Below are 8,774 nucleotides of genomic sequence, written 5' to 3'. Positions count from 1 at the left end.
ATAGGTCTTACTTTCCCTAGCTCAAAGGATCTGTAGGCTGCCTTGAGAACCTTTCAGTCTGCCCTTTTGACTCTAATCAATACACAAATGGGAGCTGAGCCCTGACTTGGGCATCTCATGCATGTGATTTCTTCTCAGTTTCTATTTCAGAGGAGACATTTTTCTGATCACTTTTGGATTGGGAGGGGGTGGAACATCTGAATGGGAGCCTGCAGACCCCTACACATTTGCTGTATTCTCTACATTCCCAGAGGGAGAAATGCAGGGCTGAGTATCCATCCATCCCTCTCACTCCAGGAACAGTGCAGCTGGGAATGAAATCCAGATGTCCCCCTGACCTCCCAGCCCGCCTCTGAAGCAACGAGGTTAAGCCACCCTCGCAGCCAGAGGTTGTGGTTCATGCCACAGAAATGCCCTCGATTCGCGGGTAGAGCCAGCCTATAAGCTGCCTCTTACTCAAAGGCTTGGTTTCCAGTGATCCTCAGCTGGCTTCGAGCAGAGTGGCCGGCCTCTAAGAAGGTTTCGATTGGTTCGTTTGTTTAAGAGGAGAGGAAGGCTCCGGGACCCTTCGATTCACACATTTCACTGCCAGCTTGCATTTTGGAACTCCTAGCTCCCTCCCAAGCTCAGTTCTGGTCCCATCATGAGGCCAGCCCTGGTCCTTCCAGGTAATGGTGATTCCTTTCTGCCTTTCTCCCCCCAAAATTACTCCAGGTGAGAGGCATCATAGCTAGTAATCTGGCCTCAGTAACTGGAAGACTTGGGCCCCAGCCCAATCTCTGACCCATTTCTAGCTATGTGAGTCACATATGGTCATATGAGTTACATAAAGAATATACCCCTTATATTTACTTCCTGATGGACTGAGGATTCCAGTTCCAGAGCTGGAAAGGACCTCAGAGGCCTCTCAGTTTATATAAGGAAACCACGACTCAAAGACATTAAAATAACATGCTCAGTCACACAGACAGACTACTAGACCCCACTAGACCATGGCCACCGTTTCTGTCTCTCCCCACCCAGTAGAGTATATTCTCCTGAAGGACAATATTTCCTTACTGTCTTCATATCAGGAAGACTGGATTCCCTCTGAGGGTCCCTTCCAGCTCTATGATCTGAGGCTAAGCTTGGGTGCGAATTCTGCCTTTGATACATGCTGACTCGAATGCAGCTGCAATAAGTCACTTAACTTCTTACTGACTCAAGCAACTCTCTGAGATCTAAACTGGTTGTGGAGCAACATTAATAGGGGGACTGCTGAGGCTGGTGTAGGAAAGACCTCAGTTCAAACCTTCTCTCAGACGTTCTCTGGCTGTGTGACCCTGGGAGTGAGATAATTTTGTAGCATACCTGACACCAAGTAGGCCCTATAAAAATGATTTATTATTATTGACAGGAGTCCCCTACACTAATAAAATCAGGCACAGACCCCTCCCCACCCCTTCAGATATCCCAAGTGCCTACCAGAGTATCCTCGGTATATTAAGCATTTAACTCTTGTAGACCTGAATTGACTTGACTCAGCTCAAATCGAATTAAACTGAATTGAATTGAATTGACTTTCCACTGGCCTCCTCAGCTTTAATTCCCTTCTCTTGGCCAGGGGAGAATTTCATCAAGCTAAACTCTTGGGAAAGGTTACAGAGAGCAAAGACGCCTAGGCCCTTGGCAGCTCTGGATGACCCAGCTCGGTCCAGAGACAGACACCTACCTAGGCCCCCAGGCAAGGCATATTTTTAATTCAAAGAAAGCCTGCATTGACTCCAGATAATGAGCAGATTGTTATGTGGCTGGCTCCTCCTCCTCTCCCTCCTTCCCTGGGAAAGGCCACATCCAAAAGCAGATCTCACTTTCTCCAGGGGCACTAGGTTCACCCTGGCTCCCCAGATTGGGGGTTTTAGCGGAGGTGGCTGAGGCTTCCAAGTAAAGAGTAAAGAGTGGGGGAGGGAGGAGAATGGGGAGCGGGTCCAGCCCTGGAGGCCCATGATCTAAGACATGGATTATCTCACTCTGATCCCCTGACCCAGCCCAGAGCCAGCACCGCCCCCCCCATCCCCATCCCCTGCTGCCTGCCTCAGCCAGAAAACAAGGAAGGAAGAAGAGTTGGCCAGTTGTCTGGAAGAAATAATTTCCAAGACTAGAAGCTGAGGCCAGCTCACTAAATGATCTGCAGAAAAAGGGAGTGGAGGCAGCTGGGGTCTCCTAATCCCAACATTTCCATTAAATTACAAAAAGCAATTGTGGTATTGACCTTTGAAATAGTCCTCTGAATATTAAACATAAAAGGATATCGGGAAAGTGACTTATCCTGGGGCTAATTCTCTGTTGAATATTTTTAAAAAGCTAATTGGAATCCCAACTCCTTGTACTACCTATGTGACCTCCAGTAAGTCACTTAGCCACCTCCTTCCTCAGTTTCCTCATCCGTAAAATGAATGTGTTTGACTAGATGATCCCTGGGGTCCTTCTGGCTCTAATTCTATGATACAAAATGACCAGGCCTCAGTTTCTTCATCTGTAAAATCAGGAGACTAAACTGAATGGCTCCCTCTCAGCTCTTCATCTGTGATCTTTTGAACTCTTCATCATCTTCTAGAAGAAGAAAAAGCAAATGGGATAAAAAATGTAAAAAGCATTTTACAAACTTCAGAGTTTTTAAAAAAATTTTGTTGTTCGGTCATTTTTCAGCCATATCTGACTCTTCTTGACCCCATTTGGGGTTTTCTTGGCAGATACTGGAGTGGCTTTCCATTTCCTTCTCTAGATCATTTTACAGATGAGGAAACTGGGGCAAACAGGGTTAGGGGACTTGCCCAGGGTCACCCAGCTTGGAGGTGTCTGAGGCCACATTTGACCTCAGGTCTTCCTAACTCCTGGCCCAGCACTCCGTCCTAGCTTCCTCTATACAAATGCTAGTTACGGTTAATTATTATCTTTATTACTACTAATTAACCACTGAAAAGCTCTAAAACTCCTTGGGAGGCGCCTAAGGCTCAGACTACCCACAACTGGGACATAAGCCAATGAAAACGAGCCCTGACGCTCCCACAAACCAGACAAGGATGGAATGATAACAATAATTACTGATTAATGCAGATTATGTAAAGAATTATTAGAAATTGTGCAACAAGTAACTGTAGATTTCAAAGGTGACTCAGTGAATAGAGCATGGGGCCTGGAGTCAGGGAGACCTGAGTTCAAAGCCTGTCTCATTTACTAGCTGTGTGACCCTGAGTGAGTCACTTCCCCTTTGTCTGTTTCAGTTTCCTCTTCTGTAAAATGGTGCTAATAATATACCTCCCAGTATCAAATGAGAGAATATAATATTCCGGGTCATAAGACATGACCTCATAGCTAGAATTATACATCAGAAACTCAATATCTTTGGTAAGATAATAAAATGCAAATCACCATCCCACAACTCAAACAAGAAACACTTATCACAGACAGAATTATCTCTTTCACCACATAAACATAGATAACATTGATCTATGACAACTTTATTGTTGTGGATGGGCGGCTGGGGGCACCATAGTTCACAAAGTGCTGGAGTCAAGAAGACATCTTTCTGAGTTCGAATCCAGCCTCAGACACTGTGTGTGTCTGTGTGACTCTGGGCAAGTCACTTAACCCTGTTGGCCTGAATTTCCCCATCTGTAAAATGAGCTGGAGAAAGAAATGACAAACCACTCTGATATCTCTGCCAAGAAAACTCCAAACAGGCTGCACATAACTGAACATGACTGAAGAAAATAGCAATTTTAGAACCTTTTTAATAGATGTTATCATACCTAAAATACTCAATCTCTAAGTGTCAAGAAAAAAAATATTTTCAAAACACATCTAGCTGAAGAAACCAAAGTCACATGGGAACAGGATTATGTCCATATCAGTCTCCATCCTCCTATCTGTAACTAGGGATATACAGTGATTTGACAGCCAGGGAAGACCCAGAGGTGTCCAGAGACAGCCACCAACCCAAGCCCCCACACAGGGCGAATTTTTAATCCAAAGAAAGCCTGAGAATGACTGGATTCTTGTGGGGCTGGCTGTACTTTTGTTTGAGTCTCAGCTCTGCCTCTGTGTGACCCTCAGTTAAGTCACTTAGTTTCTTGAGGACTCAGTTTCCTCATCTGCAAAATGAGTAAGTTAGACCAGATGGCTTCTGAGGCTCCTTCCAGTACTGATACTATTTATGGTCCTATGAATTCACCTTCTCCTCCATGTGTGGAAAACTCTTGAGAAAAGAGAAGGAGCTATAGAAGTGTAATTTATAAAAATCCTCATCCCCTCGGGAGGCACCTGGGATTCAGACTGCCCACAGCTGGGATCCATGCCAGGGAATACAGGGTCCTACCATGCTCCCACACTGCAGACCCCAAATTTTTCCTGTTATCAGACTTTTGCTCCTTCAGATCGTGCCCTTTCCCCTGCATCAGTCTCCAGCAGCAGCCAAATACCACAGGGCACCAACTCTTCCTTCCTGAGTTAATGGATACCCACCTACACACACAGACACACAGACACACACACACAGACACACACACACACACACACACACACACACACATATTTGTTCCCCACTTGTGAAACAAGAGCTGAGAAGGTAAGTGAGAACATTGTACTCTACCAAGCCCAGCTCTCCAAAACTTCCCTCCCTAGGTCTGGGTTTCCTTAACAATCAAAAGAGAGACTAGATTGCTTCCATCTATAAATCTGTGATATAATAATAAGTAATAATAAAACTACAATTCATCACACTGTGCAGTAGTCTACAGAACATGAAAATCAAATATCAGCAGGAAAGGGACTGGTCCTGGATCTTTTCTACCTGCCTGCCTTTGAATAAGAGAACCTAGCAATTATAAGTCATCAATAAACATTTATTAAGTAATTACGATGAGCCAGGCATTGTGCTGGCAATATAAATACAAGCAGAAGAAAAGACAGTCCTGTAAGCCTTAAGGAGTTGACATTCTAACAGAAAAAGACTGTATAAAAAGAAGGTGAGTGGAGAAAAGGGGTAGAGAATGGATGAAGGTGACCTTCCTGGAGGCATGGCAGAGAAAGTCCTGTGGATGTGAATCAGGAGTGCCTTCTGGAGAGGAAAGAGCACACGGGTGGCCCTGGCTATGTCTTTAACATGGAGCTTCCAGGAGGAACCTGCCAATCACAGGGAGAGGCCATAGGGTAGAGGATACTTCCCAATGTGAGAAGTGGTCTAGGTATAGAGTAAGTTTCCAGGATAAGGAGATTTCTATGGTCAGATGTACAAAGACTTGGGTAGATGAGTCAACATGACACCCTGGAGAGGAAAGGAGACACAAAATTATTAATTATCATTATTATGTGTTATTATGATATTATATTCATACATAACATATAATATTAGTATTCCATGTATTATTATAATGACTGATCTTTATGTTGTATTTTGAGATCTGCAAAACAACTTACTTTATCGCATTTGATCCTATAACTGATTCTAGCTCCGTGACCCTAGAAAACGCATTTTACTGTCTCCCTTGCTTTTCTCATCTGTAAAGTGGAGATGGTAATAACAGGAGCTCTTCCTTTCAGGGTTTTTGTAAGGGTAAAATGAGATTTTTATAGAATGCTTTGTAAACCTTAGAGTGCCACATAGATACTAATTATAAGTATTTGCATAATCAATTCACTAAGTAACTACTGTTAAGCATTTGCTCTAGATTTTGGGGAGGATAAATGAATGAATAAATGGACAGATGGATGAATGAACCAAAAAGCCATTTATTATTATGCGATAGGGGCTGAGTATTCAGAGACAAGATCAGGAAAGTCTCTCCCCTCAAAGGTTTTATATTCTCATAGGGTAAAGGAACATGTAAGGGGTATGTGCTTGCCTATATAGGTTCTATGTGTCCAAATGGTTCTAGATGTGGTTGGAAGGAGGCCTGAATAGAATATTTTCATTCACTTTTCTCCAAAGGAGACTTTTGATTCCTGGCAGGAAGAGAGTGGAAGGTTGGAGCCACTGGCTGATCACTCACCTCTCCTCAGAAAGAAGGGGTACTGGTTAAAAATTACAGTTATCCATTCCACATCATGACTTTCCCCATCACAGTTTCCATATACCGCAGTCAGCATAAAAGAGAAAATGGGAATTTTTAGGCAGTTTTGGGGATGCCACAGATGACACATGAAGGCCATCAGATAACATACAGCCTACGACCAAATACTTAACCCAAATTTTACAATAAGGTATCGTAAATACCCATAAAAGAAAAAGAAAAAATTCTGACTTCTCTGTACAAAGGGAAGGCCAAAAAATGCTATGCAGATTTTCCAAATGGCAGAGTATGCCCCTAAACCCCAAGATGTGGAAGGGATAATTATAGATCTCCTTGTTCCCTTAAATATTGTCAATCTATAAGAAATGATATTTAGGTTGCAGCTGAGCTCGTGATTGCTATTCATTAATGGGGAAAGAGTGCCCCAAGTCAAACCTTGGCTCCCTTCCCACCAAAATCTGGCATCACAATGAACATGGGCAGTAAATAGCAAATAAAACCATTGATCCAAGCTGTAAGCAAAGGTCAGAGAAAGTGTACAGATGAGAATATACCAGAAAATACACAGATTGAATCAGCTTTCCCATTGGGAACAAGGTATCTCAGCTTAGCCAAGAAAGAGAGAGAATCCTAGCTCTAATAACCTTAACCTTAGCTCTTGAAAGGAAATTCTCAGAAGTTTCTAGGGTAATAAACTGGAAATAGGGTTCATAACTTGGAGGCAACTAAGTGGTTCAGTGGACAGAATGACAAGTTTGGAGTCAGGAAGACTTGAATTCAAATCCAGTTGCAATCACTTCCTAGCTATGTGATCCTGGGCAAGTCACTTAACCTCTGTTCCTCTTAATCCACTGGAGAAGGAAATGGCAAACCACCCCAGTATCTTTGCCAAGAAACCACATGGCTGGTATTGGCATTCTTTGATCCATAGGTCATGAGGAGTCAGATACAACCGAATGAGGGACTTAATGGAGATGTCCAACTGCTCTACATATTAACTCCTTCCCGGTCTTTCTCTGCCTTCAAGGGCCTGAAGAAAGTCTGTAACCTTTCAAATTATCTCTTGAAATTGGAAGCCAGAAAAGCAGGATCTCTCCACAAATCCACTCTTCACATATTGAGGGAGTATTGGAGATCCTTAAGACATGGCCCTTGCCTTCATGGGCTTTCTTTCTCAGGAATTACTAAAACACCAGAAACAGTCAGAAAACCATATAAGACAAAATATATATACATACATATATATATATTGTTGAGTTGTTTCAGTCCATTGACCCTTTGTGACTTAGGATTTTCTTGGCAGAGATAACAGAGTAGTTTGCCATATCCTTCTCCAGCTCATTTTACAGATGAAAAAACTGGGGCAAACAGGGTGAAGTGACTTACCCAGGGTCATATAGCTAGTAAATGTCTGAAGCCAGATTTGAACTTAGGAAGATGAGTCTTCCTGACTCCAGGCCTGGTGCTCTACACACTATGGCACCACCTAGCGGCCCCTATTCATGTATGTATGCGCAGACAGTGTATGTGTGTGTTTATCCTTCATTGCTGAAGAAGACCATGCCATCAGAGAAATGATGACATGACTTGCACTTGACTTTGTTTTGAGTGAGGGAGGGCTGTGCAGGTCACCAGCCTCACTTCTCCTCCAGAGCCATCTGAATCTAGTGACCAGATATTCATGAGGATGACTGGAGATGACCCAAGATGAGGCAATTGGGGTTAAGTGACTTGCCCAAAGTCACACAGTTAGTGATTGTCAAGTGTTTGAGGTGAGGTTTGAGCTCAGGTCCTCCTGACTCCTGCACTGGTGCTCTATCCACTGCACCACCGAGCTGCTCCACAGACAGTGTATACACACACAACACACACACACACACTCTGCCTTTAGGCCTGTATACCTTTTAGGTATTGTCTTTTCCCTTTAGAAGGTAAGCTTCTTGAGGATAGGAATTGTCTGTTACTTTTTATTGTTCGTCCCCTGTTCTTCTTTTCATTTTATATTTCATTTTTCATTTCATTTTTTTCCAATTACATGCAAAAAGTTTTCAACATTCACTTTTTTAAAAAAATATTTTCACCAAGGATTGGCCTCTTCAGCATTCATTTTTAGAGGATTTTGAGTTTTAAATCTTTTCTCCCTCTCCCCCCTCCCCAAGGCAATAAGCAATCCGATATAGGTTATACATGTACAATCATATTAAACATATTTCCACGTTAATCATGTTGTAAAAGAAGAAACAGAACAAAAGGGAAAAGTCACCCACACAAAAACCAAAAAAGGTGAAAATAATCTGCTTCGATCTACGTTCAGACTCCATAGTTCTTTCTCTGGATGTACATGGCATTTCCTATCTTGAGTCCTTTGGAATTGTCTTACATCCTTGCACTGCTGAGAAGACCTAAGTCTATCAAAGTCAGTCATCACATACTATGGCTGTTACTGTGTACAATGTTCTCCTGGTTCTGCTCACTTCACTCAGCATCAGTTCATATAAGTCTTTCCTGGTTTTTCTGAAGTCTACCTGCTCATCATTTCTTATAGCACAATAGTATTCCATTACATTCATAGACCACAACTTGTTCAGCCATTCCCCCATTGATGGGGGTCACCTCCATTTCTTATTCTTGGGCACCACAAAAAGAGCTGCTATAAATATTTTTGTACATGTGGAACCTTTTCTAATTTTTATGATCTCTTTGGGATACAGTCCTAGAAGTGGT

Source organism: Notamacropus eugenii, chromosome 4 (genome assembly GCF_028372415.1).
Source record: "Notamacropus eugenii isolate mMacEug1 chromosome 4, mMacEug1.pri_v2, whole genome shotgun sequence".
NCBI classification, from domain to species: domain Eukaryota; kingdom Metazoa; phylum Chordata; class Mammalia; order Diprotodontia; family Macropodidae; genus Notamacropus; species Notamacropus eugenii.
The sequence above is the reverse complement of the archived record's forward strand: the minus strand, read 5'-3'. Positions refer to the sequence as shown.